Source organism: Hemicordylus capensis, chromosome 2 (genome assembly GCF_027244095.1).
Source record: "Hemicordylus capensis ecotype Gifberg chromosome 2, rHemCap1.1.pri, whole genome shotgun sequence".
Classification (NCBI taxonomy): Eukaryota; Metazoa; Chordata; class Lepidosauria; order Squamata; family Cordylidae; genus Hemicordylus; species Hemicordylus capensis.
This window is the reverse complement of record NC_069658.1, coordinates 20,441,270-20,462,255: the sequence shown is the minus strand read 5'-3', so window position 1 is coordinate 20,462,255 and position 20,986 is coordinate 20,441,270. Positions and strand designations below refer to the sequence as shown.

The 20,986-nt window shown below is 45.0% G+C and overlaps 1 long non-coding RNA gene across 1 annotated transcript in view; it reads left to right on the top strand.

The window, feature by feature from the left end:
- LOC128342345 (uncharacterized) overlaps positions 1 to 20,026 on the top strand; it is a 63,424-nt gene extending 43,398 nt beyond the window's left edge. Inside the window, exons 4-6 of the long non-coding RNA XR_008314915.1 lie at positions 9,214 to 9,476; positions 18,142 to 18,261; positions 18,962 to 20,026. This is a non-coding gene — a long non-coding RNA (uncharacterized LOC128342345). The remainder of the gene's footprint in view (positions 1 to 9,213; positions 9,477 to 18,141; positions 18,262 to 18,961) is intronic.
- The last annotated feature ends 960 nt before the right edge of the window (positions 20,027 to 20,986 follow it).

The following is a 20,986-nucleotide window of genomic DNA, read 5'->3' as shown; positions in this document are numbered from 1 at the left end:
ACACAGACTGGCAGCAGCCGCTCCACGTTTAAAGGGCAGGAGAATCTCTCATTCCGACCTTGGAGATAACAGGGAGGGAACATTTGGAACCTTCTGCCTGCAAGCATGCAGGTGCTCATCCCAGAGCAGCCCCATCCCCTATGGGGAATATTTTACAGTGCTCACACATGGAGTCTCCCATTCAAATTCAAACCAGGGTAGAGCCTGCTTCGCAAAGGACAATTTGTGTTTGCTACTACAAGGCTAACTTCCCTGCTCCTCACTTTGAAGTGGGCAGTGGACAGTGACTGAGCATCTGCTTTGCATGCAGAAGATCTCAAGTTCAGTCCCTGGCAGCATCTCCAGGTAGGGGTAGGAAAGACTTCTGTCTAAAATCCTGGATAGTTGCTGCCAGTCAGTGCAGACAGTCCACTGAGCTGCCTTATACCCGAACTGCACTCTCTCTCTCTCGATACACACACACACACACACACACACACACACACACACACATTCTTCTGAGTGTGCCTTGGAATGTGTGTCCCAGAGCCCAGCTGATTGGCTGGGCGGCGGACGCACCTGATTGGCTGAGGCGCACCCAGGAGGATTGGTTGCCGCGGCAGTGGCCCAGCCATGGAGGCCAGAGGTGGCGGGCCTGGCCCGGCCATGGAGGCAAGGCCCAGGAGGGGGGAAAGAAAGGGGGGGGAGAAGTGGCAGTGGGGAGGAGAGGTGGCTGGGCCCGGAAGCAGAGACTGGGGCAGAAGGGGGGAGAGGTAACCACTGGCCCCAAAGAGAGCACCTCTGTGTGGGGTCGGCTAGTATTTATATATATTTTTATATTTCTACACACACACACACACACAATTCACAGTAAAGGCATCCTTGAGAACAGTTCTGAAGTCCTAAGTGAGCTGTCTGCCACCTCATCAGGGTGAAAGTAAAAAGGTCCAGTCCAGACCTCCAGCATCCCTTTTCCTTCCCCTTCTGCTTCCCTTCCTACCCCCAAGCCACATGCAGCTCTGCTTCATATATTTTTCATTCTGATCGAGGGTCTGTAGCGTCAGCTGATGACCTCTGTCACACACCAGTGCTTCCCTGGATGTAAATGCAGTCTATTTTCCCCTTCTGCCTGACCACGGAGGCAACCGTATTTATTTTATATATCTTGAAGTGGGCCTATTTATTTTAAACCTATGGTTACTCTCAGGAGGTGGCTAAAGATAAGAGCGACATTATATGCCAAGAGCATTTTGCAAAAAAAAGGGGGGGTGAAACCCTCGCTCAAGTATTCAGAAGGCTCCGAGTCAGATAACATCTGTCTAAAAGGACCTCACTGCTGCGAGGAGGACTTGGAAAGCAGGGCCCATTGCTTCTCCCTGGGAGTATTGATTTTTTTTAAGGTTGGAGGGGGTCAAATTCAAATCGCTGGCACAAAAGAGCGACGGCTTCTCCTCGACACTGTGCCTTTTGACAGAGAACAAAGTCATGAATTGGAGGAAAGAGGAGGAGGAGGAGGAAAAGGAAAAGAGAGGACAGAGAAAGAAGATTAGGGCACAACGCACAGAGAAATATGATCCTCTTTGGAGAACTTCCAACTAGTTTTTATTGTTGTTATTCAGAATAAAGTTGGTTTAGGGAATGCAGCTATAGCTTAATGGCAGAACATCGGCTTTGCATGTACAAGGTCCTCAGCTCAGTCTCCAGATCTTCAAGACTCCAGATCTGCTGCCATTCAGTGTAGACCAGGGCTGGACAACTTTGGCCCTCCTGCAGATGTTGGCCTACAGCTCCCATTATCCCTGTAATTGGCCATTGTTGCTAGGGATTATGGGAGTTGTAGTCCAACAACAGCCAGAGTTGTGCAACTCTGGTATAGACAGTACTGAGCTAGATGGAGCAAGGGTCTGACTTGGTAGAAGGCAGCGTCCTCTGTTCTTATGTAAGACCAGGTGGGAAGATGGGAGAAATGTACTTTGCACAAGTCCTTGTGCCAAGGACTTCCTTCCACGAAGCGCCATTTCACCAGGGCAGCCCTACCTTTAGGCACAGTAGAGGAGATACCATAAAAGGCCAGCACATGACGGGTGATCTAGCCTGCTGTGATATTTTTGCTTCTTAAGAGTTTCTTCCTTGAGCAATCAAATACCCTCGGCTGTCCCTCCACCCCTCAGACTGCTGCGTGACCTTAGTGGCTTGGTCTCACGTCTCAGGGCCACCTTCTTATTTTTCTTATAAATACAGACACAAAGCACAAGGGAAAATGTTAATGCCTCAGAATTACCTAGTGCAAATACTGAGGTCTAACAATCAGTAGATCTCCTGTCTAAAATTAAGCCAATTCCTAACAATCATTTCTGGTACCTCAACATTCCGTCACACTCCAACGTGACCAAGATGCAAATAGAAGCAGGCTTGATTTGGGGGCTGCCAGGAAGAGTAGGTTTGCTTCACACTGTCCTTTGTGGGATGGGGCTGTAGCTCAGTGGTAGAGCAATTGCTTTGCCTGCAGATGGCTGTAGGTTCAATTCCTGGCATCTCCAGGTAGGGTTGGGAAAGACTCCTGCCTGTAACCTTGGAGAACTGCTGCCAATTGGCGTACTGAGACAGATAGGAACATAGGAAGCTGCCATATACTGAGTCAGACCATTGGTCTATCTAGCTCAGTATTGTCTTCACTGACTGGCAGCAGCTTCTCCAAGGGTGCAGGCAGGAATCTCTCTCAGCCCTATCTTGGAGATGCTGCCAGGGAGGGAACTTGAAACCTTCTGCTCTTCCCAGAGCGGCTTCATCCCCTGAGGGGAATATCTTACAGTGCTCATACTTCTAGTCTCCCATTCATATGCAATCAGGGCAGACCCTGCCTAGCTTAGGAGACAAGTTATGCTTGCTACAACAAGACCAGCTCTCCTCTGGATGTCAATGGTGTGACTCAGTATAAGGCAGCTTCCTATGTTCCTACTCTGCAGGCCAGAGGTGGTCAACCTGAGGCCTTCCAGTTGTTGGTGGACTACCACTCCCATCACCCCCTGCTATAGTGCAGACTTCCTCCTGCCTTCTAATGTTCTGGCCACTGAATGCAAAGACCCTGGGGATCACTGACAAGCACTTGTCTCTTAATCTCAAATTTTATAAAACTGAATTAATATTAGTTGTTATTATTGAAATACAATTAAAGCTACAATCCCACACAAACCTTCCTGGAATAACTTTGCTGAATGTAGCTGATGGTATCCAGAGTGTATGGCTGGCATATAATAACCATGGTTATATAACTGGATATAACCATGGTTATTATTTGGATGGCAACTGGAGTTCCACTGATGCCACCTGTGCCAGTGGAAGGTACCTTCCCCCTTTTACCTCCCTACAAATGCTCACTGAACCCCCTGAAAAGTTGCTGCTGAGGTCAGGGGCATCTACAGACATGGGATGGGATGCATCATGGGGGATTGCAGGAAAAGGGGAGGACCTGTGAGGGGAACTTGTTGTGGAGGCACCACTCCTCTTGCAGTTTGTAAATATCCTCGGGGCCGCCCTGCCCACTAAGCAAACTAGGTGGCCATCTAAGGCGCCAAGCAGGGAGGGGCACTAACAGCCTGGGTCATGTGCCCGCACCGTTGGAGCCAGCCAGCTGATGGAAGTGCGAGCCAGCGTGGTGTAGTGGTTAGAGTGCTGGACTAGGACCGGGGAGACCCGAGTTCAAATCCCCATTCAGCCATGAGACTTGCTGGGTGACTCTGGGCCAGTCACTTCTCTCTCAGCCTAACCTACTTCACAGGGTTGTTGTGAAAGAGAAACTCAAATATGTAGCTCTGGGCTCCTTGGAGGAAGAGCGGGATATAAATGTAAAAATAATAATAAAATAATAAAGCATTGCTCTTAGCACTGCAGTAGCCTCTTCCAGCCACTAGAGACATGATGAGTCATGTTAATAGGTCTCTCTTGATCAGTTAGTCAGAACTGTTCAGTTGTTGCGGAAGGCTAGTGTCCGATTGTGTATGTTGTTCCATGTCTTTCTCTCTCAGTAAGTGATGTTTTAGTTTCTTTCTTTCTTTCTTTCTTTCTTTCTTTCTTTCTTTCTTTCTTTCTTTCTTTCTTTCTTTCTTTCTTTCCCTCCCTCCCTCCCTCCCTCCCTCCCTCCATCTCTTATTTATATTCTGCCTGACTCTAGGCAGTGAACTCAACCTAACATCTTCAGATAATCTCTTGGGCTAAGCTTCTTTACCACCAGATCATACTCTGCTCAGAGGCGCACCTAGGTAATTTTGGAGCCTGGACCTAAAGGCCTTTGGAGGCCCCACCCCTGCAAATTAAGCATCATCGTGCTCGGCTGGGTGACCACACCACCCTGAACAGAGGATTTGGGGACCCCCAGGGGCTGTGGAGGCCCTGGACTTCAGCCGCAAAGTCCAGGGGTAACAACGCCTCTGACTCTGCTATGTGAGGACTTTGTTTCTCCTCACACCCCGCAACACCAGCCAGGGTGGGTGAAGAAGATCGCCCGCCTGCCCAACAGTAAAGGTCCAGGGGAATGCCAAAGCCAGGCTTCACCTGGGGAACCCCTAATTCTTGGTCTGGCCCTGAATGTTCCTCCTCCCCTTGTAGTCCTCTAGGTCACACCCCATGGCATTCCTGAAGTTCCCCTGGCACCCAGCAGTGGCTTTTCAGGGGGCTCAGGCAGCTTCAGTAGGCAGGAGGGGGTGGGGAAGGCAGATTGCACTGAAGCAAGTTGCACCAGCCATACCCTGAAGGCCACCCAGTAAGAGTTGCTTCTAGATCAAAAGGGGCTGGACATAACTTTAGACATGTCCGGCTACCTGTATTTATGCTCTAGCTGTTCTGCAAGGATGCCCTGTACCATTAGAGGATGGGGCCATAACTCAAGGGTAGAGTATTTCCTTTGCATGTGGAAGGCTGCAGGTTCAGTTCCCGGCAGCATCTCCAGGTAGGGCTGGGAAAGGCTCCTGCTGAAACCTTGGAGAGCCGCTGCCAGTCAGTGTAGACAAAACTGAGCTAGACAGACCAATGGCCTGACTCTGCAAATGGCAGCTTCTATGTATTCCTCTGTGTTCTATGTATTCCTCTGTGTTCCCTCCTCAAAAATATTTGGCCTTGGGTTTGGAAATGCTTTCAAGGGGAAGTCTCTAAGTTTTGAAAGAGTTTCAGTTTTAAATTTTCTTCCATCTGCCACTGTTTCTCCCTTGTACGTACACCAGGCTTGCTGAACTTTGCCCCCCCCCCAGCTATTTTTGGACTACAACTTCCAGAATCCCCAGCCATAGTGGCCAACAGCCAGGGAGTTGTAGGCCAACATCTGCAGGAGGGCCAAAGTTGAGCAGCCCTGACACACACACAGACACAGGTTTTATAATCCAGCCTAGTAGCCACTGTTTCCTGGGACAATCCTGAATTTCTAGTACCTACCTCTGGTTAATCACTGCCCCTTTTTGCCTTCCATGTATATTTTCAAAACAATATTTTTAGTGTTGGCACATGTATATCAGCTTCCCTTCCTCTCCACTCCCGCCCCCCCAAAAATGCTTATCTAGGTAATAAACAACATTACAATCAAAATCAAATGTTGCTGCTGAATTGTAGCTGTTCTGCAATAAGCAGGCACAACCAGATCAATTATGTAATTAAACATGCTATTAACCATCCTTAAGGTTTCTTTTAAAAAGAAGAAGAAATTTTAGGGTCGTCTTACGGACACTCCTGCTTTTAAAGCTGGTGCAAGGCAATAGCATACCGCAAGCAAAGAAGAGCCTTAGCATATTCTCCAGCTGGGATAATAATTCCTATTTTCTGCTTTCTGACTCCAGTACATCACTAGCCCAATTTTGCCCATTACTGCCATTTGGGAATATTTTGGGGATGCGTTCAAAAATGTTCAAGGGTGCACACATATGCTCTTGTGTTGCTACTCTTAAGATGCTATTCTGTGTCTCCTTTCCAAGACCTTTCCAAGACTCTAGGACAAGGGTTCTCAAACCTAGGTCCCCAGATGTTGTGAGGAGCCATTGTGGCTGGGGATTATGGGAGTTGAAGTTCCAAGTTTGAGAATCCCTGCCCCAGAAGGTAAATCTCAGAATTTACTCCTGCTAACTGAGCAAAGAGGTACCTTTAAAGTACCTCTTTTATGTAGCAGGGACTGAGCAACTGGCCCTATCCATCCCTAGCACAGCATCCCTGCAGTGGTTGTTGCTGGTGTGTTTCTTTTTAGATTATGAGCCTTTTGCGGGAGAGGGGACAATCTTGTTTGTTTGTTTGTTTAATATATATATATATATATATATATATATATATATATATACACATATATACATATATACACACACACACACACACACACAATCAAATATTACAATATAAAATAAAACAATTAGAACACTTTCACAGAATAAAAACAAAAACAATTCACAGAATAAAACCATTCAAACAATTTCACAGACTAAAAAAACAGTTTTAAATTAGTTTAATTAAAAGCCTGAGAAAACGGGTGTGTCTTAAGGGCCTTTTAAAAAGCAATCAGGGAAGCTCTTATTTTGACAGGGAGTGCATTCCAAAGCCCTGGGGCAGCCACAGAGAAGGCCCGGCCCTGAGTAGCCACCAGACAAGCCAGCGTCTACCATAACTGGAACTCCCCAGATGATCTTAATAGGCGTCAGGGTTCGTGACAAAGGAGGCACTCTCTTAAGTACCCTGGATATAAGCCATTAAGGGCTTCATAGGTAATAACCAGCACTTTGTACTTTGCTCAGAAACATAGCAGTGGCCAGCACAATTCTTTCAGAATCAGTGTTATGTGGTCCCTTTGGGTTGTCCTGGCTGCTGGATTCTGCACCAGTTGTATTTTCCAGACTACATACAAAGGCAGTTCCTACTACTACATCATTGTCATAGTACTAGTACTAGTAGAAGAAGAATTGGATCTGGATTTTTCTGGATTTTACATTTCTGTTAATACCAGGATGTTATCACCAGGCTCTGTCATCAAAGTACTTACTGTGGAGTGTAGCTGTTTGCCCTCCACCAGCAGCAGTAATGAAAGCATTTGCTCCTGCAAGTAGCCTGCAAGCTCTTCAATCCCTGGCTGTCTACAAATGCTTCGCATGGCCAACAGAAACCTCCCTGGGGCGTCTTTAGCTTGTGCCAAATTGTCAAAGTCAACCAGAGATTATGGGGGCTTGCAAACCACTAATACTGGACTGTGCTAGGTTGTATACCACATTTGTGCCCACTTCGGCTACATGCTACATTAAGGCTCTAGGATTTGGGGTAGCCTTCTCATATCCCCCAGAATTTAGGGTAGCCCCCGGATTTTTGCTGCTACCCCCGGCTGCTAAATTCCACCCGGATTTACATGGGTTTCAAATGTGCTGCCCAGATTGCCCGGATTTTACTCTGGATCCGATCACATGGGAGGGCAGAGAAGGAGGGGAAAGTATACAAATCTGTCAAATAAATAAAATGCAAATTAGTTGCCACATAATTTGCATAATATGCAATTTAGACCACCCAGATTTGGGAAGCTTGAATATGGCAACCCTAATTTTTTTGGGGGGGGGTCCCTTAGGCTTCAGGTCTTGCATGCCTGAACATTCCCTTGAGTGTTTTGGGAGGTTCAAGGTAGCGCAGGTAGCAGGCTGGTGGTGTCAGAGGAATATCTTTCAGGAGTAATTGTGGGAAGTAGAGGCTTGAACACAAGAATCTTGTAGCCTCAGTTCTCCACAGAGACATAAGAACAGCCCTGCTGGATCAGATACAAGGCCTATCTAGTCCAGTATCCCGTTTCCCAAAGTGGCCCACCAGATGCCTCTGAGAAGCCCACAGGCAAGAGCTGGTGAGGACATGCCTCCTCTCTTGCTGCTGCTCCCCTGCAACTGGTATTTAGAGGCATCTTGCCTCCGAGGCTGGAGGTGGCTTTAATGCTACCACTGGGCAACAGCCTATCAGTACGCATCAGTGCCACTAGGCGTGAGTCAAAATGAGAAGAGCAATTCTTTTCTGAACAACAAAAATCCCAGGCTGCTGTGAAATTTTCAGGCCATCCGCGAGATTGTTGCCCACAGAATTTTGAGGATGCAAACGTTCTCCTTGATTCACTGGGCCTTCCTAGGTCTAGAGAGACACTTCTGGTGTGCCTTCATGATGTCATCACTATGCACCAGCAGTCCTCGGCAAAGGTTACAACTCATGGGCTTGGATTAGATTTTCACCATTACCTCTGCTGTGTCATACATAGCGGGGTCTCAGGGGGTTGATCTGCACAGACATAACCAGGCCTTTTGAGCACTGCACATGTGGGCCTCCACTAGAACTGTGAGAAGAGCCTGATTCACACCATGCAGTTCCAAGACTTTGCAGAGGCTTCTTCCCAGCAGCGGACTCCAATAATAGCGCTGGCATGTACAGCTATCAAAAGCCCTTGTGAGACCCTTTATGGCAGGCTGCTGTTGCTTAGGATGATGGGAACTGTAATCCAACCACATCTGCTAACTAAGTAAAGAGGCACCTTTTATAAGTGGGAGGGGAGAGCAACTGGCCCTATCCATCCCCAACACAGCATTCCTCCAGTGGTTTTTGCTGGTTTCTATCTTTTTTAAAAAAAAGATTGTGAGCCCTTTGGGGACAGGGAAGCCATTCTCTCTCTCTCTCTATCTCTATGTAAACTGTTGTGGGAACTTTTGTTGAAAAGTGGTATATAAATATTTGTCGTATCATATTGTATCCATATCTGGGGACCCAAGTTTGAGACCCCCTGGCCTATAGACTACACTAGGGGTGTAGCTATAATTGAGTAGACAGGTTCAAAGAACCCGGGCCCTCCAGCTTCTGAGGGGCCCCCCAGATCCACCCTCCCAACTTAATTAATTCCCTCACTCTCAGGGGCCTCCAGGCAAACATGGGCCCTAGCTACGCCCTTGGACTACACTGTTGTCAAGCATCTGCCCAGAACTTGTTCAGTTCTGATTAGAGCATATAGAGCACAGCCCTTTGTTTCCTTTTCCTACAAAAATTTAAGATGATTTCCCTGTCATTTTCAACAGCTGGGGAAATGTGTTAAAATCCCACTCTACTGGACGTCTCTCATATCCTAGAAAACTAGAGACTCACACTGTGAGAAACGTGTGCACTGCCGACATAGGGAAAGTGAACCACTTCATCAAGCCTGGTGGTACCAAGGGCTTCAGTGGTAATGATTCTTTGCCTTTTCGCACTCTTCCACTGCAGACTCACTCACATCGCTCGGTGGCAGACAGGAAGTTCCGCTTCCTCAAATCTTCTACTACTGGCCATCATGCATGCAGAAGACAACTGGAGCGGAGGTTAAAATAAGACGGAGGCATAGTTTTTCTTAAGGCAGCGAAATCCTTAACTCTCCCAAGTAGAACCTTGCAGCACGTCAGCATAGAATTAAACGGTTTCATCCACAGTCACAGACTCTTGCCTTAATTATTTCACATTATCCGGTCCACAAGAGAGGAGCGAGACAGGTAAATTGGTTGGACAACAAGGCAAACACACAATTGAGCTGTGATACATGGAAAGCTCCAGTGATCAGGAGAAAGTGTGTGGGTTAAAGAAGGTAATGCATGTGGCTGGTGTGCGATAGGCAGTTAGCAAAGTGATGTTAATTTTCTGGCACTAATGGTTTCAATATGTCAATTTCCTGCAGTAGATGCATTGCTGGGGAAATCCAACTGTAGGCTGGTTAAGAAACCTGGTTAGGGAGTATGAGTCCCTACACAAAAGGACATGGAGGAGGAAAACACAGAGGAGGAAGATGGAGGGTTTTCAAGGGGGGATTCCCAGCTCTTTAGTCCACTAATAAATTCACTTGACTTTTTGTCAGGATGCAAAACCCGGGTTGCCCCCAAATTTATGTTGTCCTAATTTCAGTGGGGGAAAGAAATGATCCAGGACTGGTTGCACACCAGGATTTTCAGCTCAGATCAACGGTTTGACATGAAAATGAAAATATGTATATTAGGGGTAGGCAGCTCTCTCTCTCCAGCTGCTGTCCAACTGCATCACCTATCACCTAAGCCAGCGATGATTGGAGTTGTAACAATAACAGCTGAAGAGCTGAGGTTGCCTTCCCCTGGCCTAGACTAACCTGGAAACGCAGGAATATTACCATTCCTCTCCCTTTTCTACAACCACCAGCACCACTGCACAGAACAGAAGGTGCCAAGAAATACAGCTCAGCTTCTATCTACTGCAGCAGTTCTCAGCTGTGGGTCCCAGGTGCTTTTGGACTACAGTTCCCATCATTCCCTTTGGCCTGTGGCCATTGTGGCTGGGAATGGTGGGAGTTGTAGTCCAGCAACATCTGGGAACCCCCAATTGTGATTGGGAATCACAGCTGCTAAGGAGGTCAGCTGCCTGTTGGGTTTTAAAATAACTGGATCTCTGAATCCAGAGGAGAGCTGGTCTTGTGGTAGCAAGCATGACTTGTCCCTTTTGCTAAGCAGGGTCCACCCTGGTTGGCATATGAATAGGAGACTTGACGTGTGAGCACTGTAGGATATTCACTTTAGGGGATGGAGCTGCTCTGCAAAGAGCATCTGAGGTTCCAAGTTCCCTCCCTGGCAGCATCTCCAAGATAAGGCTGAGAGAAGCTCCTGCCTGCAACCTTGCAGAAGCTGCTGCCAGTCTGTGTAGACATTACTGAGCTACATGGACCAATGGTCTGACTCAGTATAGGGCAGCTCCCTATGTTCCTAGTCTCCGCTCAAATGCAATGCAAGATTACACATAGGTCCATAATTTATCATACCTCTCAGCCACAGGCTTCTTGGTCATTATATGAATGCTAGAATCCATAGAAAACAACAGTAGATTCAGATAAATGCATACTGATAGGTCATTTGCACATGTCATGCCAATGAGTGAGGAGAGCTGGTCTAAGGGAGGAGAGCTGGTCTTGTGGTAGCAAGCATGACTTGTCCCCTTAGCTAAGCAGGGTCCGCCCTGGTTGCATATGAAAGGGAGACTCGAAGTGTGAGCACTGTCAGATATTCCCCTAAGGGGATGGAGCCACTCTGGGAAGAGCAGAAGATTCCAAGTCCCCTCCCTGGCATCTCCAAGATAGGGCTGAGAGAGATTCCTGCCTGCAACCTTGGAGAAGCTACTGCCAGTCTGTGTAGACAATACTGGCTGCATGGACCTATGGGCTGACTCAGTATAGGGCAGCTTCCTATGTCCCTAACCAGCAAATAGGAAGTGCATTATTTAAGAGGGATTAGTCCCCCTGAACATGTAGTTTGCAAGTGATCAACCCCGTGCTTCAGAGCATCAATCCTGCTCAATCCTATTCATGAGGAACAGCCATACAGCCACCAAGCCTCCTCCTGCTTTGGTTTAGTCCTCTCAGACATTGCCAACCGGTGTTTTGACTCTCTCACTTCCGATTGCAGGTGTGGGCTCACAAGGTGGAAAGCTCCCTCCTGAAAAAAGTAACCCCTGTGCTTATGTTGTAGTGTTTTATGTGCAGAACCTTTTATCACTTTCTTTCTTTCTTTCTTTCTTTCTTTCTTTCTTTCTTTCTTTCTTTATTTATTTATTTATTTATTTATTTATTTATTTACACAGTCAGACAGGTGTTATTGACTGGTTTGTTTTATCCAGACATTGAGTCCTTCCCAAGGACCTGGGATGGCTGAATTTTATTGTCAATGTTGTTGCTGTTGCTATAGATATCGTCGCAGAATATAGGCTGTTCCCAGTAAAGTTGCTTTTTGTAATTGGCTGGTGGTGATTTCTGTGGCCCCTACGGTGTTGAGGTGCTCTTCAAGGTCTTTTGGAACTGCACCCAGGGCGCCAATTACCACTGGGATTATTGGGGTCTTTTTCTGCCACAGCCTTTCAATTTCAATTTGTAGATCTTTGTATTTGGTGATTTTTTTCTATTTCTTTTTCTTCTATTCTGCTATCCCCTGGTATTGCTATGTCGATTATTTTAACTTGTTTTTCTTTCTTCTCGACTACAGTTACTGTATATCTGGTGTATTGTGTGGCAGATGTTTGTCTGTTTGTAGTCGGAAGTCCCATAATATTTTTACATCTTCATTTTCTTCAACTTTTTCAATTTTATGGTCCCACCAATTTTTGGCTACAGGTAGCTTGTATCTTTTGCAGATGTTCCATTGTATCATCCCTGCTACTTTGTCATGCCTTTGTTTGTAATCAGTCTGTGTGATCTTTTTACAACAGCTGATTAGATGGTCCACTGTTTCATCTGCTTCTTTACAAAGGTGGCACTTGCTGTTTGTGGTGGATTTTTCGACTTTTGCTCTTATTGCATTTGTTCTTAGTGCCTGTTCTTGTGCAGCCAGTATTAAACCCTCTGTTTCTTTCTTCAAGTTGCCATTCTTAAGCCATTGCCAGGTCTTGGTGATGTCTGATTTTCCACTTACATTGTACAAATATTGACCATGCAGGGGCTTATTTCTCCATTTTTCTGCTCAGTGCTTGACTTGTTCTTTCTTGTAGGCCTGCCTTGTTTGATTGGTGTTGAATAGTTCTGCATTATTGACCATTTTAAGTGCATCTTCTTCACTGTCCCTTATATATTCTTCAAGGCCTCTTTTCTCCTCCTCTACAGTTTGATGGACTTGCAGCATTCCTCTTCCACCTGTGCTGCGAGGGAGGTATAGCCTATCAACATCACTGCGGGGGTGCAGAGCATGATTGATGGTCATGATTTTCCTGGTCTTACAATCTAGTGTCTCTAGCTCTGCCTGGGTCCAGTCTATTATTCTTGCAGTGTATCTGATCAAAGGTATAGCCCAGGTGTTGATGGCTTGTATGGTGTTCCCGCCATTGAGTTTGGATTTGAGGATTTTTCTAACTCTCCTGATGTATTCACTTCCTATTTTTCTTTTAACTTCAGTGTGTGCGATGTTATCAGCCTGGAGAATGCCCAAGTATTTGTAATGTTCTTTCTCTTCCAGGTTCTTGATCTTGCTTCCATTGGGCAGTTCTATTCCTTCTTTTTTTGTTATTTTTCCTCTTTTTATTATTAATGCAGCACACTTGTTTAGTCCAAACTCCATTGCTATATCGCTACTGAATATACGGACAGTGTTTAGCAGTGATTCGATTTCTGACTGGGACTTTCCATACAACTTCAGATCGTCCATGTACAGCAGATGGTTGATTTGACTTGATGTTTTAGAAGTTTGGTATCCGAGGCCTGTTTTGTTTAGTATTTGTGAAAGTGGGGTCATGGCGATTACAAACAACAGAGGGGATAGTGAGTCCCCTTGGAAAATGCCTCTTCTAATGCTAACCTCGCCATTGATTGTTAACTGTGTATCCACATGCTCATTGCTTTTTTTTATAAATATCTGAATGGTTTTGCTGACACCAGTTGTTTCTAAACATTTTAGTATCCATGTGTGAGGCAATGAATCGAAGGCTTTCTTGTGGTCAATCCATGAAACACTTAGATTGGTTTTTCTTCTCTTGCGGTTTTCTAAAATCATTTTGTCAATCAGCAGCTGGTCTTTTGTGCCTCTGGTGTTTGGACAATTTCCTTTCTGTTCAACTGGAAGTTGTTTCTTAGTTAATAAGTGTTGCATCACTTCATCTGCTATTATTCCAGTTAATACTTTGAACATGGTTGGCAGGCTGGTTATCGGTCTATAATTACTTGGAACTGTACCTTTTGCTGGGTCTTTCATGATGAGATGAGTTTTCCCAGTTCTTAGCCATTGTTCAATATCACCTCCTTGCAAAATGTGATTGGACTGTTTTGATAGTTGTTTATGAAGGCTTGTTAGGTCTTTAAGCCAAAAGCCATGCTGTTCATCGTCGCCTGGAGCAGTCCAATTTTTAATTTTCTTTGCTCTTTCACTTTTTAATTCTGGTGTTATTATTAGATCTTGCATTTGTTGGTTACATTTTTTGACCTCTTTCATCCAGCCTGCTTTTTTATTATAATCTATTGGATTGTCCCATAATTTTCCCCAGAATTGCACTGTTTCTTCTTTATTTGGTGTTTCTAGGTTTCTCGCAGTTTCTCCTTCTATGCTTTGGTAGAAACGTCTCTGATTCGACCGGAATTGGAGATTCTGCCTGTGTTGTGTAGTTCTGGCTTCATATCTGCTAATCTTCTTTGACATTGCTGTTATTTGCTGCTTTATTATTTCCAGGACTTCTCTAATTTTCCTTGAATCTAGGTGGTATTTTTGGATCAGATACTGTTTGGTGTTTTCATTCTTCAGCTTCTTGTCTTTCATATCTTTCAATTGACTAGCATCTGATCTAAGCCTGGAGATTTTATTTTCTAATCTAATCTTCCATTTAGGTGATGTACTGCTTTCTTTTTTGACAGGTCCACTGATCTTATATCCGAGCTCTTGTGTTGTTATTGTTGCTGCACTGTACATTAGTTGGTTTGTTTCTTGCAAATTCTTGGTTGTTATTTCTGCAAGTGCAGCATTGACATCTTTTAATGCCTGAGCAAGTTGTTTTTTGGCAACTGTTTTTAGAGCTGGAAGTCGAACCCTGGTGGTTGTTTGGTTCATGTGCTCAGTTATTTTTTGCTTTAGTTCTTGTTGCTTTTCTGTTAAATGGCATTGGGTTTTTGAGGTGAAGGCAAAAGGGAGGTTGCCTGGTTTTGATTTTGAAACAGTTCAGCAACAGTGGCATCCTTGATTTCCAACACCTCCTCCACCTGCGCCTGAGCAACTGCTTCAGTTGGTGGTAATTCTTCTTCCATATCTTGAGCCTGTGTTGCTCTTTGCAGTTCTTCCAGCTCAACTCCTGTGAATACTTTATTTCTTATTATGAATCTTCTCTGGTCTGCTAGCCTTTGTTCTGTTATTTCTGTATCTGGATGCTTCTCTTTCCAAATTTGGTACATTCTTCTAGTTGATAACCTCTTCTAGTTGGACTAGACCTGTAATAGCAGATCATTATTTCCTTGTTGGCATTTTTTGTATTTTTTTTTCGGTTAAGCGACGTTTCTTCCAGTAACCCTACAGTCTCCAGCCCTGGTTGCTCAGCTGAAGATCCTGAGTCCTGTTGCCCACTTGCCACCAGATGTCCAGGGACTATAGCACCTGGTCCTTGTTGACTTGGGTGACGACCAATCCAGTATAGATTTATTAAAGTTAAGTCTCACCATATTATTATTATTATTATTTTGATTTCTATACTGCCCTTCCAGAAATGGCTCAGGGCAGTTTACACAGAGAAATAACAAACAAATAAGATGGAACCCTGTTCCCAAAGGGCTCACATCCTAAAAACATGGAGGCCCCCCTCACCTGTATCTGAGGCACCTTTTACCATGGTGATTCTCTTTATTTAGCAGGGGGAGAGTAACTGGTCGTATACACCCCCAGCACAGTACTTCCAGTGACTGTTGCTGGTGTCTATCTTGTGTTTTTTTAAGCATGTGAGCCCTTTGGGGACAGGGAGCCATCTTATTTATTTATTATTTCTCTGTAAACCGCCCTGAGCCATTTTTGGAAGGGTGGTATAGAAATTGAATTATTATTATTATTATTATTATTATGAATAATAATAATACAGGCAGTCACCACCTCAGTGGAAACTAGGCCTTCATTATTTGAAGAATTAGGGCTTCACTTTGTCAGTATAGTCACCAAAAAGAAAAGGAAAGGGGAAAAAAGCTCCGGGAACAGAAGATTTCCCACTTAACACCTTGGAGAGGCAGGAGCTACAGCAGAAGAGGCAACCTTGGCTTGCTAGCTGTTGTTGAACTACAACTCCCATCTCCCCCAACCACAATACATTTTGACTGGGGATGATGGGCATTGTAGTTCAACAACAGCTAGCAAGCCAAGGCTGCCTACCCTTGAGATAGGGCCTTCTCTAACATATTGTACAGCATCCTGTTTTGGGCTTCTCCCGAATCCTTGCTTCATTTCCACAGTTGTTGTCCTCACTAACTATCTGCAGTAAGCCACAAATAATTCAGATACTATTTGCTCTTGTTTGTAACCCTGTAAAAGGTTTGAGATTAGCCTCTCCTTCCAAATGCTCTGTTCCTTATCCATCTTTCATTTGTCCTCTGGTGGGAAAGAGCTACACAAAAGAAATGAGTCAAAGTAGGTAGAACGTTGGGGAAACAAGGCACTTTTAAACTTACGGATTCTTGAAGGTCACTATCAAATGCGTCTTGTTGAGTGGTTCATATATTTTTGAAACGTCGCCAAAAACCCCATCCAGGCAGACAGCACATTTGGCAGAAGAGGGCATTTTGTTTTGTTCTATTTTGTTTTGTTCTGCTTTTTTTTTTTTTTTTTTGTTCTTTGCTGAGAACCTGCTCTCAGATTGCTATACAAATTACACAATTACAGAATTTGAGAGTCACCAAAATGGAGTTGCCTGGGATAGATTTAGGACAGACAAAAGACAGTAATTTCTCACAAAATGCACAATTGACTTTGTGCCTGGTTAGATCATTGTATAAAGCAGGGGTCTCACACTTGGGTCTCCAGAAGTCATTAGGAACATAGGAAGCTGCCTTATAATGAGGCAGTCCATGGGTCCATTTAGCTTAGTATGGTCTACAGTGACTGGCAGCCCCTCACTGAGATTTCAGGCCAGAGTCTCTCCCAGCTCTGTCTGGAGATGCCAGGAAGTGAACCTAGGACCTTCTGCATGCAAAACAGATGCTCTGTTACTGAGCTATGGCCTCATCCCCTAAGATAGGAGGTCTCAAACTTGGGTCCCTAGATGTTGTTCAGATCGCACAATCTCCAGCAACAATGGCCTTCAGCCATTGGCCTTCAGCCATTGTGACTGGGGATCATGGGAGTCCAATGAGATCTGAGAACCCAAGAATGAGAAGAACCCATGCCCTAAGGGGATTGTCTTACAGAGCTCACATGTAGTCTCCCATTCAAATGCAAGCCAAGATGGATGCTGCTTAGTAAAGGGAGCAATTCATGCTCACTACCACAACACCAGCTCTCCTCCCCAGGAGGTGGCTTCCCAGCCATACCAGACCAGGCATCTTTAGAATAAGGCACGGACCCTGGAGCACCTTCCTTATGAGGCAAGGCTACAACACCAGGGGCTGTTTAGTTTAGAAAAAAGATGTCTGTGGGGAGACATGATATAGGTCTATAAAATCATGCACAGTGTGGAGAAAGTAGATAGAGAAAAATTCTTCTCCCTCTCACATAACACTAGAACCAGGGGTCATCCCATGAAACTGATTGACAGGAAATCTAGGACCAACAAACAGAAGTACTTTTTCACACAACACATAATCAACCCGTGGAATTCTCTGCCAGAAGATGTGGTGACAGCCAACAACCTGGATGGCTTTAAGAGGGGTTTGGATCACTTCATGGAGGAGAGGTCTATCATCGGCTACTAGTTGGTTATAGGCCACCTCCAGCCTCAAAGGCAGGATGCCTCTGAGTACCAATTGCAGGGGAATAACAGCAGGAGGGAGGGTATGTCCTCAGATCCTCCCTGTGGGCTTCCAGCGGCGTCTGGTGGGCCACTGTGTGAAACAGGATGCTGGACTAGATGGGCCTTGGGCCTGATCCAGCAGGGCTGTTCTTATGTTAACCAGCCATTTTTCATCTGAGGCGGAAGAGCTTGTGATACCCACCTGGTTGCAGGATTACTTGAACTCACAGTTGGCTCCAGACAATAGCTCAGGGCTGCACAATTCCAGCCTTTCTGCGAACATTAAACTCCAATTCTCATCATCCCTGACCATTGACTACTATGGCTGGGGATTATGGGAGTTGTAGTCCAAAAACAGCTGGAAGGTCAAAGCTGTGCAGCTCTGCAATAGTTGGAACACTCCCAACTCTGTTTGCTGGAGACCATGTGTCTGGCCCCACAGTGAGCTAACCATCCATGGTCTTAACCATCTTTAGTCTATAAAGCCATGTCCTTGTAAGACATTTTGGGATATTGCTTTCTTTAGATGAGAGAGAGAGAGAGAGAGAGAGAGAGAGAGAGCGCATGTGTGCACCATGCGCACAGGCTCACAGGCAGGCAGGAAGCATTAGTCCTCCAGAAGCCAGCACTAAACCACAGACTACTTTTCCAGTGAGATTCAAAACAACCTCTCTTTTGTTTCCTTTGGCACACACTATCCCAGGGAGAATGCATTTATTTTCTAATTTATGACCTGTATTTATTTTCTGATTCTAGGCATATCACCTGATCACCCACACCCTGTAAGCAAGCAACTTTGATTATCAAGCAAGCAACCATGTCCACAATCAAGAGAGATTGTCAACTCTTCACTCTGCATAACACCATCACGTGGCTGTAAGTGCTTTGGGTGGGTTCAAACATCATACGGAACCTACTAGCAATCTCAGTTACTCAGTTGTCCATGATCGTGTGAACCTGCCCTATGGCAGGAAGTGCTTGTGGGGGCAGAAAGCCTAGATGTGTAACCAGGAATTGAAGTTAGCTTGACACCCCCGGTAATGCTCCACCTTAGGTGTCTGAACCCATGCTCTTCATGAACCTCTGGTTTATTCCAGGCAAGCCCATCCCCTTTGCCATCAGGACTAATGGCTGTGGAGCAGATGACATAGGGAAGGCTTGCCAGTTGAAGGGCAGCACAAGGCAGGCTGGGATAGCATCTAGGGCCTCGCTGGGTGGTGCTGAAGGGGTATGCTTCCCCTTCCTTATATGACTTATATGACTCTGATCCTGGCAAAATGACCCCAGGCAGGAATGGCCTGGATCCCTTACTTCCCCTGCGGCTGTGGATGATCAAAGTTATAGTTTAATAACATCTGGAGACTCATTTTGGAGGGCATGGGCAGCCAGAGGAGGGGCAAGAAGGGACATTCCCCCCCCCCCCGATTGAGCCAATTCCCATTGAATTCAATGGGGCATACTCCCAGGGAGGAGGATATTGCATTGCTGTTTTTGCCTGTCCTGCCCCACCACTGGAAAAAGTCAGGAAGACTCCCATGTTTGTTTGAAAATCCTGCCTTAGGTCTCTGTCTTCCAGAACCTGTCTGCAAGCCCCAAGAAAGAGTTAAGAAACTTGGGCAAGCAACCTTTCTCTTTTCTGCACAGCTAGCTGAGCCCACACAGCACAAAAGAAATACGAGACTCTCTGTTCCTTTCTTCTGTATGAGCATACCCTGCCATCTCAGCTGCAAAGGAAAACTTTCAAGCCATTCTCTTCTTCATTTGCTGCATAGACAGCACAATCTCTTGTCATTGCATAGACAGCAGAATAGCTTTGGATACTCTTAAGATGCTGCAGTATGTTATCATCAGTCTCATCTTTCTCAGGAATCCACAGCTGATCAGAAACCAGGATCCTTGCAATTATGGAACTGGGTCCTTTTGACCCTTGAAGGGTTACTTTAAAGCTGCATTTGTTTGCAAGCATGAAGATTGGGAACTAGAGTTGAACTAAAACTGCATCTCATTTTTAATGAATATTTCTGGCAGTGTTGAAACATGTCTCCTCCTCTGATGGTTTTCTGACACTGTTTGATGAACATTCGCCTATCCCCGACTTACATGGCTCTCACTCGCTCTCACTCTCAAGTGACTTTACTTGCCCTCAGGTGATATAATCCTGTATTCTGAGCGGATTGGCTGTGTGCCAGCCAATTCACTACCTGATCACAAATGAGTGGGGCTCACCCATGTGTTTGATACAGGAAGCAGTAATAAGGGAGGTGAGAAATGGCAGAGAGAAACAACAGCACCTAGTGGAACTGGGGAGGAAAGGTGAATATTCTGGCCTTATTTAGACATTATGAGCACTTCGAAATGCCAATTTGAAGCAAGTTCAGTGCTGATTTCCACGGAGGATGATGCTGCCTGACTACATAATGCACGTGGAAATCTGTGCTTTTCTGGCACAAATGGCCCCCAAATCTATGCTAGAAGTGGATAAAAGAGATACATGGTTTCGCTGCGTTGAAAGCAGGTTACCTGCCCTGCCTTGTCTCATGGTGCTGATAGCACGAGAGAGCTTCTTAAAGGAGGAGATCCACTCTGCATCTCTCTCGTTCTCCTGAGCAGTTCCCCAAAGAGCTTCAACCCTCTCTCCTGATCTCCTCCTCTTCCTCCTCCTCTCCTCTTCCTGCCACTGCAAAGAATTAAGAAAGGGTGAACACGGTTGTGCAAGTGTACAGGTGTCTATACACTCATACATGTTTTTGTGTGCATAACTGTACTTGCCTTAATGTTAAAAGTGACCCTGAGTACACACCCCTCTAATTCATGGTGCAGATAGGAAGTATATTGCTGTTCCTGTGTTGGCAATAATGGGAAAACTGTACTTACTTGAGTACAGAATTATATCTGTGTACACTGTACACTCATTATATGAGTGTTGAACATAACGTATGAATAGGGTTCACATATCCAGGCTAGTTGCCCGGCACATGTTTTTCAGGATATATTTCTACCCTAACAAATTTGGTATTTGCAAACCTAAAAATGAAACGAGAAAATATTCAGTAAGCTTTATGCGGAACTTTAAAAAAAGATGAAGGAAAATTCTGATCAGGAAAAAGAAATGACACTGGTGTACTGTGCAACAAAATGTCAGCATAGAAATGTTACATTTATGCAATTTGTATAAGTTGGGCAAAATTTGCACAAATTGTTTTACACAAGAGTAAGCCCAATCTTCCTATTAATTGAAGTATTCAGTATGTCAGCAAAAAAATTTTTTAGAAAAGAAAAGAAGTACAATTCTCAAACAGAATTGTTTGAGGAAATGTAAGATGTGTAATAAAAATCACAAAGGTTATCTAAAAATAGAAGCTAAACTGGGAACTAAAACACAGATGCTTTTATCCCATTTATGAAAAAGCAATGGTGCTCGAAGGCACCCATTGGTGAATCAACCTTCTTTGTAGACATTGCCTGACCTCAAAGTCTGGAATTAGCTCTTTGTAGTTTGGACACTTTTCCTATCCATTTTCAACTTAGGCCTCAAGCTTCAGTGTTGGACTTCCATTGGGAGATAACGTTTCCTAAAGGGTATCAGAGTGCATGGATTTTA